The 11893-nt window shown below is 36.1% G+C and overlaps 1 protein-coding gene across 3 annotated transcripts in view; it reads left to right on the forward strand.

Moving 5' to 3' along the window:
* Positions 1-4490: 4490 nt before the first annotated feature.
* Positions 4491-11893, forward strand: part of pcdh11 (protocadherin 11) — a 203872-nt gene continuing 196469 nt past the window's right edge. For all 3 annotated transcript variants that reach the window (XM_016451826.1, XM_016451827.1, XM_016451828.1), the window contains exon 1: positions 4491-5109. The gene's annotated coding sequence lies outside the window, so the exon portion shown is untranslated. The remainder of the gene's footprint in view (positions 5110-11893) is intronic.

The raw sequence follows: 11893 nt of genomic DNA on the forward strand, positions 1-11893 counted from the left end.
ATATTTATATAATAGAATGGATATAATAGAATTACTGTATGCAATTATATAATAGAATATTTAACAAGGCAATTTTACTGTAAAATACTTTTAAAATTATGGTTTTAAAAGTAAAAAGTATAAATTACCATGAACCATCACGGTTTGGTTTTATTCAGTAACTTATAGTATTTATGTATGTATGTATGTATGTATGTATGTACAGAGGCGGACAGTATCTAAGTACATTTACTTGAGTATTGTACTTCAGTACACTTTTTGAGTATCTGTACTTTACTTGAGTATTATTTTTTCTGGGAACTTGTGATGACCTTATACCAGCAGGTTGCTTATACTTTTGTTTTAAATATAAAATTTCATAACATATGCTTACTTGCTTAATGAATAAACATAGACATCACAAACTTTTCTCTCTTTTATAATTACCAATGCAATCATCTGCCTACTAGATGATGGCTAGCCAAATGCTTCTTTGTAGATCAAACGTAGGCAGTGTGGTTGGCCTTGGGCTTTCCACACATGGTCACCTGATCACCAGTGAACTGCAAAGCCAGGTGGTTTAACCTTTAACAGTATGAAGCTTTTTTTGTTTTGTAGATATATACAGAGGCAGACAAAGTACTCAACTCCATTACTTGAGTGAAAGTACAGATGCTGCTGGTCAAATATTACTCCATTACAACTTTTACTTGTAATGGAGTAATATTTGACCAGCAATATCTGTACTTTCACTCAAGTAATGGAGTTGAGTACTTTGTCCGCCTCTGTGTATGTATGTACAGTATGTATTTATGTATGTACATTGTGTATGCTTATCTCTATTAGCCTCATTTGATGGAAAGGCCACTTCTGATGAACTTTCATCAGAAGTCATTATCATTGTTAACATATTTAGTAGATGAAAATGAGTTGGTATATTAACATTCACATATTTTAATGACATACAGTTATGAAAGTAAGGGGTAGTTAGTCACCAAAATGCCTCTCATTATGCCTATAATTTAATCAGTATATCAGCTTCCAGTTTTTCCTGTAAATTAGAAGATTGTGTTTTTTATTTTATTGTTGTTTTTTTTTTTAAATATTGTAACGTTGTTCTTTATGTGACCCTGAAAATTCAGACACAGGTATCCAGTGTCACACATCATTAGATTATCATGGTTGAGATAGTCGAGGACAGCTATCTAAAAATGCTTGGCGTACAGTTCTCTTGAAAGACAATATGCATAGAGACAGAGACACAACAAGGACAACAGCAACGACTCAGATACTATAAAATCATCATAATTTGTGCTTCCTTTACATGCAATGCATTTAAGAGTTTATTGACATATGCTTCCTCACATATGTTACCCTCACCGCCACATTTACAGCAGGAAATAAAACAATGTCCAAGATTAGATTGGCAGCATGACATTTAAACTGTTCTGTGCATTTGGTGGATTCTCTAGCCCTATCAGAAATGCATAACTGGTTTCTCTAAAAGTTCATTTTGAGGGTGGCAAAATAGCCCTCTGAATAATTCATGAGGTATTTTGTGCCTTTCATATTGCTTTCAGGCTTTCAGATTTGCATTTCTTTAACATGCCTAGGAGAAGTCCTTCAGTGATTTTTTGTAAAATTATAAAAGATGATGTGCCAACAAATGGGAAACCCTAAGCAGTAGGAAATATTTAACTGCAGGGTTTTGTACTTTGAAAATTAATATGATGTCGAATTCTGAACCCAGCACAAGTTAACCAGTGAAGTTTTAATTACTGAGCACAAAGCAAACACTTCACACCATTAAATATTGTAACGTTGTTCTTTATGTGGCCCTGAAAATTCAGACACAGGTATCCAGTGTCACACATCATTAGATTATCATGGTTGAGATAGTCGAGGACAGCTATCTAAAAATGCTTGGCGTACAGTTCTCTTGAAAGACAATATGCATAGAGACAGAGACACAACAAGGACAACAGCAACGACTCAGATACTATAAAATCATCATAATTTGTGCTTCCTTTACATGCAATGCATTTAAGAGTTTATTGACATATGCTTCCTCACATATGTTACCCTCACCGCCACATTTACAGCAGGAAATAAAACAATGTCCAAGATTAGATTGGCAGCATGACATTTAAACTGTTCTGTGCATTTGGTGGATTCTCTAGCCCTATCAGAAATGCATAACTGGTTTCTCTAAAAGTTCATTAAGAGGGTGGCAAAATAGCCCTCTGAATAATTCATGAGGTATTTTGTGCCTTTCATATTGCTTTAAGGCTCTCAGATTTGCATTTTTTTAACATGCCTAGGAGAAGTCCTTCAGTGAGAAGAAGTATGAATCTTAAAAATATCAAGGGATCAACCCTTTTAGGTATAGCTCTCGGATAGCTACATTACTTGATGAGGGAGAGAAGCTCCCTGGACACTCCAAATTCCTCCAAAGATGTATGTTTCCCGGAGTAGATTGTGCAATTTAGCACAATCTAATTGGGGAGACATTTTCCTGAGGCGTTTCGAAGGAAGCCATTGTAAATGTTTCCCTAAAATAATGCCTGGTAATGGGATGTTAAACACTATGATCAGATACACATTAGCCTTAGAAAAAGTTCAAGAAATAGCTTAACTGCAAACATGTAATTGTACACAAGTATTGAATATGTTTTTTGTTTTTTTTTAATTAAATGCCAACTTTATAAGCTTAAGGGCACGTCACACTCGATTGAAAGTGTGACCATTTAAAGCATGCTGAGTTGAAGCATCAGGACGTGATTGATGTTACGAAGGTTATGGCTTTTGGTAAGAAAAACTAGCTTGATGGGACCAGTCAAAGACTGTGATTTGTTACATTGCAGCAGTGTAAAAATTAATGGGAAGATCAATGTGTACATGTTGTGTGAGTGACCTTTATTGAATGTGGGGCTGTGAAAGATTTTCAGCCGTCCCTGGCAATAGAAAGTGTTAGATTGTGGTGACGAACCATTGCGCATTTCAGACAGGTAAATTGACCAGTGTGCTCACTCAGATTTCTGGATGTCTTGTTTGAATTGTATTAGTGGGGCCGGGGCGTGTTGTGCACATTTTGTTTATACATCTGAAACTTTGTGGTTAATCCTTAGGATTCCTGTAGGCCTACTTTGTATTAATGTTGCATAGACACATTAACAAACAAACAAACAAAAATGTGAAGATCTATGCTGAAATGTATGACAGTCTATTCCTGATGTTTCAGTCATTAGATTTTTAATTTTTGTGTGTTTAATGTATTTTTTTATGTAAATGAAGCCTGTTGTTTATTGTTTATCTATATATGTTTGCACAGTTGTGTATTCGGTTGATTGGTGATGAATGATATTCATCATTTATGGCTGTTGTGATGTTAGAGACTAATTATAGTCAATGATTTGGATAAAGTAAACATGTTAATTGATTGTAATAATGATAACAAAATATTAATTGTGTAAATAGTGTGTGGAGATGCTAAATTAATTCACACACTGAAGAAGGCCTGACAGCCTAAATATTTTTGTGTTCCTTCATGTGATTAATAAAGTTTACAAACAAATATTTTTTCATAATTCTGAGCACAAATCGAATTTGTGGTGATAGCATAAAAATTATTTTAAACATAATTTGATTACCACAATAGATTCATGCACAAAATTTGAAATACTCATGTTGGTGTTACAAACCAGGCTGGTAGTGTACTTGTACTTTGTACTTGACATTCATTCAGACAGATTAAAGATTCAATTTGCTGTCAACAAATATGGAAGTATCAAAATTTGAGACAAGTGACTCAAAAAAAAAAAAAGATATTTACTTATCAGTATCTTGCTATACAAAAACAAAAATATCTAATTTGTCATACAATTTTGTTAGGGGCTAGTGACGTTTTAACAATTCATTTATAGTAGTGAGCAATCAGCTTGGTGAAATTTAAAGTAAATCTCTGTCTGTGACCAATATTTACCAAGCTTTAAAGACTGATGCACCGAATAATTCAAAAGTTAAAAGTTAACTATTAAAAAGAACATAAGTTGTGAACATAAGTTCACAAATAAAATATATTGTTTAAATTGTTAATGCCTTGGATTATTATTTTGAAATAAATGTAAAAAGCTTAAAAACACTAACTTGATAAGATTCATACTTGGCTTTAATAAACAGAATATTGATTACATTGCTAATGTACACATTAGTAAAGTCTAATTAAGTAGTTTAACGTTGGACTTTGCACACAAACTGGTGTTTATAAGCAAAGCGAACAGTGCCCCCTTTTCCTCTCAGGCAAGTCGCGGCGTTGGTGTGAGGTAGTCCGCGGTGAGTGCGAGCGAGCGGGGCTCTGACTCCAGCAGCAGTGCGGGTTGAAGATGATGAAGGCTGTGAAATGTATCGCTGGCTCCTCCTCCCGCGATGATGTCAATCGGAGGTGGAGAGGTGGGCAGTACTAAGGAACTGAGTTCATACAATACAACAAAGATTGCTAGAGCTCTGCGTACAACTATACGGCAAAACGCCTATCTCAGTGTATGGAAGTGATGCTGCACCTATAGGCACACTGTCCACCTGCTCTGTTACACTGACAGCCCATGAGTATTTCTCAAAATAGATATGTTGTTCTCTATCACTCTGCCAAACCACGGGATGACATAAAATGAGGATGTTTTAAACGATTTACAAGTGCTTTAGCTGTCAATTAAACGCACAGTGAAAAAGAAAGCAACTTAACTAAACAGTTTCCGCACATGCCGAGCAGCGTTCCCAGGTTTTTTCCCGTGATGACTGTGTGAATGCACTATAAGAAGTCAAACCCATTTGGAGCGCCACTATCTCTCCGCGCGCGTGGGATTCAAGCAGTAGCCAGGCGCGAGACATCTGAGGAATTACATCGTCTCTTCTAAAAGTAATTCGCAGATGTTTTTCGCTGTTCGTCAGTGGACCGTGGACTTTTTCGTGGACGTGGATCGTTGTCTCTAGTTGGATACCGACTGGTCACTACGTGAAGCTGTTTGATTCTGGGATTTTCTTCAGTCTGCTTCACGGCACTTCATCTCCTCCAGCAGTGATGCCGCTACGTGACGGAAATTGAGATTTTCCATATCCACAGTGAAATCCGAGGTAAAACACGTCTTCATATGCACATGTATGGGCTATTTTTCTATTTTGTGCAATTTTTGCGAAGAAAAATTAGTAGAATTTTACCGCGCTCCCTAGCTCGTTAAAGCGATCGGTTGTACTTACTTTAACGTCTTTAAAAACATCGCGAAACAGATTAAATATACACTTAGCCTACATGCGCTTGCGCTGTTCGAGAAAAAAATAAAAATAAAACCCCCGCAAAAGTCGGGGGGCCTTTGCGCACAAAAGTCGATGTTATTCTCCCATATAGAACAGTTGCCTGAGGGAAATAAATTCACGGTGATATTTTAAAAAATAATGATAGGCCTATTAACAAAACGAATTGCAAAAAAATGTCCAAAGCTACTCTATACGGCTTCACTTTCCGATTGAAGATGCGTTAGATTGTCAGTTAGTATAGCCTACTGATTTAGCTTCATTACACAAAAGTATAGGCTAATGGCAAAAGCAACGCGTCGGATTGAACGCAAAGGTAAAGTCGTGTTAAAACGTTTCACACCGAGAGAACATCTACAGCCAACACGTGAATAGCAGCATAGCGACTGCTCTAAGATACCATCTAACAACTTCTGAAGCGTTCTCCTCAGTCTTCTGGCTTTATGAGGTTACGTTTTGTAATTCTTCAGAACCTATGAGGAAAATATTAATATATCCCATAGTTTGCATTGCATTGGTTTGGCTATTCAAAAAATGCACGGCTGTGTGCAGCTCGCGAGACAGAAGAGCATCAGCAGATGAAGTAGGAAGCTGATCCAGGAGGATGCGTCAATGTCTGAACCGGTGTGCCGGCCGAGGCAGAACAGAAATACTTTGTTTTAAACACAGATCCGGTCCCTTACAAAAAAACAAAAAACAAAAAAAAAACGCCATGGTAACCAAAATTTACGCTAGAATACAATTCCCTCTTGGGGAGAGAAAAAAAAAAGATATATATCCAATGGTTTATCAAGAACCGTTTTTGGCTGTATAGGAGTCATTGATGAATATATGGTTTTCATTGGAGATTCAAAAGTTCTTGAGTTCGTGATTATAGGTTCATCAGATCAGTGCATGGTTTTGTGAACCTTTAAAGAAGTATATAAATATTTTTTTTCTAAAAAACTAGAAAACAATAGCTAATAATAATACAACATTTAGCTTATTTGTGTAATTTAATGTTCACCTAAGCCTATTAGAATGTTAGATCATGCTAAACCTTATGGTTCTAATTGGAAGCTTTATTATTAAGAGTGTAGATATACATTTATAGTTAGCCTACTTATGAAAATGTGATGCAGCTTAATATTATTCATCTGTAACAACAAAATAATACAATAGCAAAGAGTCTTAAAGCCTTACACTGTTTGCAAGGATCCCATATTCATATATTAGTATTACCTTGGTAATAACTGTAATTATGGTATTTTGGTGCAAACTACTGTAGTTACCATAGTAATTTTAAGGGAACTGTCCAAATGTAAGCATACAAGTGCACTGGGGAGCGCAGTGTAGATGTAATCCATTCTGCTTGCTTTGTTCACATGCTGTTATGCACCAGTTGACCTTTGATGACAGGTATGAGTGTCAAATCTGGTTAATTTCTAATTTTGATTTTCATAAGGACAAGTGTTCAACATTGTTTCATGCTTTAAGGGAAAATGATGCAACTGGTTTTAATTTTTACAGTGTCTGGTGGTTGAGCAACACTCAGATATGAAGAAATTCAACAGGCCTTTCTCTTTATAACCCATTGTTTGTAGTAATTTTTACCAGTTTTCACATTTCTTCCTGTGGTGTGGAAAGCACTGAGCCCCTAGAGTAGATACTGAAAGAATGCAGTGAATTGTTTAACAGTATAAAATAAAAGAAAACCCATCTTTACTCAGATAATACCACTTTTTTTTTGTTGTTTTTTACATTCATTCATTCATTCATTCATTCATTCATTCATTCATTCCCTCTAGCTTACCATTTCAATTTTGTTTTATTCTTTCTTTGTGGTTCTAAATATATTGAATGTTGTGTTGTTAAATATTCAGTCAGTTAAATCTAAAACAAAATGTTACTTTTATAGACAAAAGTTATGGCAGATCTAAGGGTGTGAGTCAATAATTATTTTATGTAAAACAAAAGACGATCTTTCAGTCTTGATCGGCTGCTAAAAGTATGATGATGTCATCGAACATGAAAGCAATATACTGTACAGTACGTCACAAAACAGTTGTGACTGTAATATAGTTGCCTGCAATCCAATATTGCACCATAAATAGTTCAGACTTCAAAAATGCATTATTGTGAAGTCAGATGTTTTAATAAACATCCTGTATTGCTTTATAAGCTACCTGTGTCATCAATGAAAAGTAACAACGATTTGAGTGAAGATCTTACCTAGCAAAGACTGATGATATCAATTGTACAGTTCCCCTCAGCAAACTTAAAATAGTAGTAAATATTAAATTGGCAGAAAAAACATTGCCGAATTCTGAATGTGCACTGTGGTGCTGGTCAAGGTGGTTACACTTGATACAGTGTCCTAATACATTATACAAAGTGATCTTGCATTATCTGATAATTAGAATAAGAGTTTTCCTTCCAACTATGTAACCATTAATATGAATGGTTATTTATTCTGTATTAATAGTTTTATTTTGACCACACTGTGACCACTCCAGTGCCCTCTATTGGTGGTTTTATTTATTTATTTATCTTGCCCTGCCTTACAGTGAGAGAAAAATCATGCTTTATCACTTTCAATATACAGATTAGTAGCATAATTTATCTCTCCTTTTACATTTCAACAATTTACAGCCAGTGTTTGCGTTTTAGAGCAAGGTGAGTTGAATTTAATTTGTTTAAAAGAAAATATTTTCTTCATAACTATGTGCTTTGAAAAACATATATATTGACATATAGTTTATATAAGTACTCTAAATATGCTACATAAAATAAACAATATAACCTATAGTGGAAAAGGAGCGATGCAAGCATATAAGTCTATCATTTTCAAGCCTGTAATAAATGTTATCCTTCATTTGTGAAATCCCCTTGTGCTTCTCATTTCTGTCATTCATAACTTATAGATTTAATACATTTATGTATTTATTAAAGGGAAAATGGAATGCATGGTCCGCCGCTCAGAATAGATCACTGGAACCCTGCACAAGCAGGAAGAAAGTCGCACCGATACCCATGAGCGCAATTTTCCCAGCTAATTCTCTTTATTCACTCTCGATCTACAAGTTTCCAAAGATTGGGAAAGTTGAAACTCAAAGCTCTGCAAATCCATCCAGAGTATAGTTTTGAAAGAATCGCTCCCAGGAGTACATCTGAAAATGGCTCCACGAGTTTTCACAACAACATAAACTGTCCTAAATATGGGGAGGAGTGACATGTGGGCTCCTGTGTGGAATTGTCTAATCCCAGCACCACGTCCCTGGGTAGCAGAGCTCCATACAAAATGCCAGACATCACTTACTGAGAGCTGGAGCTTATACTGTCTACACTATTTGGTGCTATTTTGGGTTATACAGGTTCATCAGTGTTCTCTCTCTCCCTGGGACGGTGTGATTCGTTATTGTTGACAGTAAACTGATTATCTAAAAATGCAAGGGAATTTGCAGAACAGGAGTCCCGTTGCCCTTATTGTGCGTTTAATCCCCTTGTGCTTCTCATTTATATTCATAACTTATAAACATAATATTTTCATTAATTTATTTATTTGAAGATGAATGGTGCATCAAAGGCCAAATACCAGTCTTTAAGATTTAGAGTTTCATTGGCATGTTATACACTTTGCAATGTTTGTCCATATAAAATCAATTTGGGAGAATGATATATGAACAACTGACATGTTGTTCCACTGAAAGTGCCCACGATAAATTGCCTGGTGTTGGCCTAAAGAATTAAATAAAGTTTTAGTATGATTATTTATGATTCAAATTAGCAAAATCTCAATGATTCGTGGCGCACCATTTTACGTAAAGAAAATCACTCTCGGTTCCTTCTTGGCTGAAGTTAGCCATAACTTATTTTGTCATCTGACCGCATGGAAACTTTGATAAATTGATAAATGGCAGGCATGACAGTTTGGATGCGTAATCTTTACTGACGGCCTTAAATCGACTCTATCGTGTTCGCTACATCTGTTTATCCGTTGCAACTGGCAGCCTGTTTGGTATGTTAATACCTCCATATTGATCATTCAATTGATCATTGGTTCTTAGGATCAATTTGGTGCTATTTTGGGTTATACAGGTTCATCAGTGTTCTCTCTCTCCCTGGGACGGTGTGATTCGTTATTGTTGACAGTAAACTGATTATCTAAAAATGCAAGGGAATTTGCAGAACAGGAGTCCCGTTGCCCTTATTGTGCGTTTTATGTAGATCGTCTTTTCATCTTTTATACACTACTCTGCAATGCACTCCTTAGCCAGTAAGTCCTCTTCATTATGCATTGTCGGATACAGCCTTGGACTCTTTCGGGCTTATCAGAGTACAGTAGGTGAATAGTAATTGCTTTGCTCTCGCCGACTCAAAAATGGTGCAATCTTCAAAAGCAAACCAAAACATTTTTCACTACTTTCTTCAAAGAACAACATAACAGTCTGAGAATATGTGCAGATAGTAAGCTGGCCATTGATCACTGTCATGTAAATACTCTGAGTGGTGCTCGTCTGCCCAACAAACCTTTAATGAGTCCCTACAGTCCAGCCAGAGTGTTCACTGTAAAAAAAACAGAACATCTTGCTGACAGCTGAGACTTGAGTGGCTAAAAAATTGGGGCCTTTAGCTCTCTGTGTGTTTAAAGAAATCAGCCCTTGTGATGAATTTTTGATGTGTGAAGCGTATTCTTCAAGGTACACGATCATGTATCTCTGCTGCATTCGGCTTTGCTTTTAAAGGTCCCATGACATGCTGCTTTTTGGATGATTTTATATAGGCCTAAGTGGTCCCTAGTACTGTATCTGAAGTCTCTTTCCCGAAATTCAGCCTTGGTGCAGAATTTCAGCCACTACGAGCCAGTCCCACAATGAGCTTTCCTTAGGACGTGCCATTTCTGTGTCTGTAGCTTTAAATGCTAATGAGGAGGAGAGAGACGGGGCAACTGCCATGCTTCGCTCGTTTGCAAGCCATGATGTCTCTCGAGGAAAAAAAAATATTGCGCTCGCCTCGCACGGTAGTAGCTCATTTTCTCATGGGAGGGCCAAATTCTCTGGGCGGGCAAAGCAGAGAAAGGGGAGGTAACCTTTCCCCGTATGACGACATAAAGGGAAGATTCCAGATTGGGCCATCTGAGCTTTCATTTTCTCAAAGGCAAAGCAGGATACCCAGGGCTCGGTTTACACCTATCGCCATTTCTAGCCACTGGGGGACCATAGGCAGGCTAGGGGAACTCATATTAATGTTAAAAACCTCATAAAGTGAAATGTTCATGCCATGGGACCTTTAAACAAACATCCTTTTGGCACATACAAATTACACATTAATGACTTGACGAATGGGGAGTCATTGTTAACAGTATTTCCAGGATGTCCCATTTCAAAAACATTATGCCATGAGCTGTAATTTTTCTTTGTTGCTCTAGTAACATGCTATATTTGAATAATTAATTTGCTGAAGATATATTTGATACTCCTGCTTTGAAAAAAAAATAGCTTTTGTTAATGATCTAGTTATATGTTACTACAATCAATTTGATTTAAAAGAAAGTCAAACTCTTGCAGATTGGAGTTGTTGATGTGGTTAAGGTGAAGGGCACTATATTTAAACTGAAATAGCACTGCATGGACAACTCTGTAAACTAACAAAACCCAGAGTCTGGAAGTGTTAGGCATCTCCCCCACCAGTTCTCTGTGACCTAGTTGAGTTGTTGGCACATTGTGAAAGCTTCAGCCCTCTGGCTACTTTTATTTATATAATGCCCTGACAGGATTTATGTGGCCATCGAGCAAGTTGGCAACAAACACTGAAATGCTGATTCATAAATCATGTCTTGGTGTTTTTGAATTATGGCTTTGTCCATTTATTCTGAGGGATACTGACAGTCATTTGGGACTCATGTCTTTATTCTTAAACGTTAAATCATAAAAATCTTACTCACACTACAGTCACATCTTGGCTGCTCAGAAAATCAACATACTGTAATCTGATAACATGCATTGTAGCTCTGTTGAGTGTTGCCAATGGCATACAAGAGTCCATTATGTTCAGTATGAAATCTGGACAGCCTTTCTAATGCAATTTTATGTTGTATTTGGTAGCATTTGAACATTTTAAACAATGATTCCTCTTGTTAAAACAATTTATTTTAACATTTTGTGTTTACAAAAAAAAAAAAAACACTTGGTTAAAGTGGTAGTTCACCCAACAATGCAAACTGTGTCATTTACTCACCCTCATGTTGTTCCAAACCTGTATGACTTTCTTCTTTGGAACACAAAAGAATAAAAAAAATATTTTCTGCGAAGTTTCTTTCTTACTATTTGCAAATAGTATTTTTTTCCCTCTCATTTTCACAAAAATCTCACTAGTTTGAGATTTCAATGAAAACAAGGATCTTTTGTCTTTTTCTGCATTGTTATAAGATGTTTATATATTTTTACTTGAAAGACAAAGATACTAAATCATTTCTTTGCAGTGTTAAGAAAAAAAGGACCACAAAAGTATCATAAAAGTAGTCCATATGCACTGTGTTTAGAGTTGCTTGTTTGTTTGGGGTGTACACACACACACACACATATTTTATATATATATATATATATATATATAGCATGCATGAAAATGC

The sequence above is a fragment of the Sinocyclocheilus anshuiensis genome, unplaced genomic scaffold (genome assembly GCF_001515605.1).
Source record: "Sinocyclocheilus anshuiensis isolate Anshui unplaced genomic scaffold, SAMN03320099.WGS_v1.1 scaffold535, whole genome shotgun sequence".
Classification (NCBI taxonomy): Eukaryota; Metazoa; Chordata; class Actinopteri; order Cypriniformes; family Cyprinidae; genus Sinocyclocheilus; species Sinocyclocheilus anshuiensis.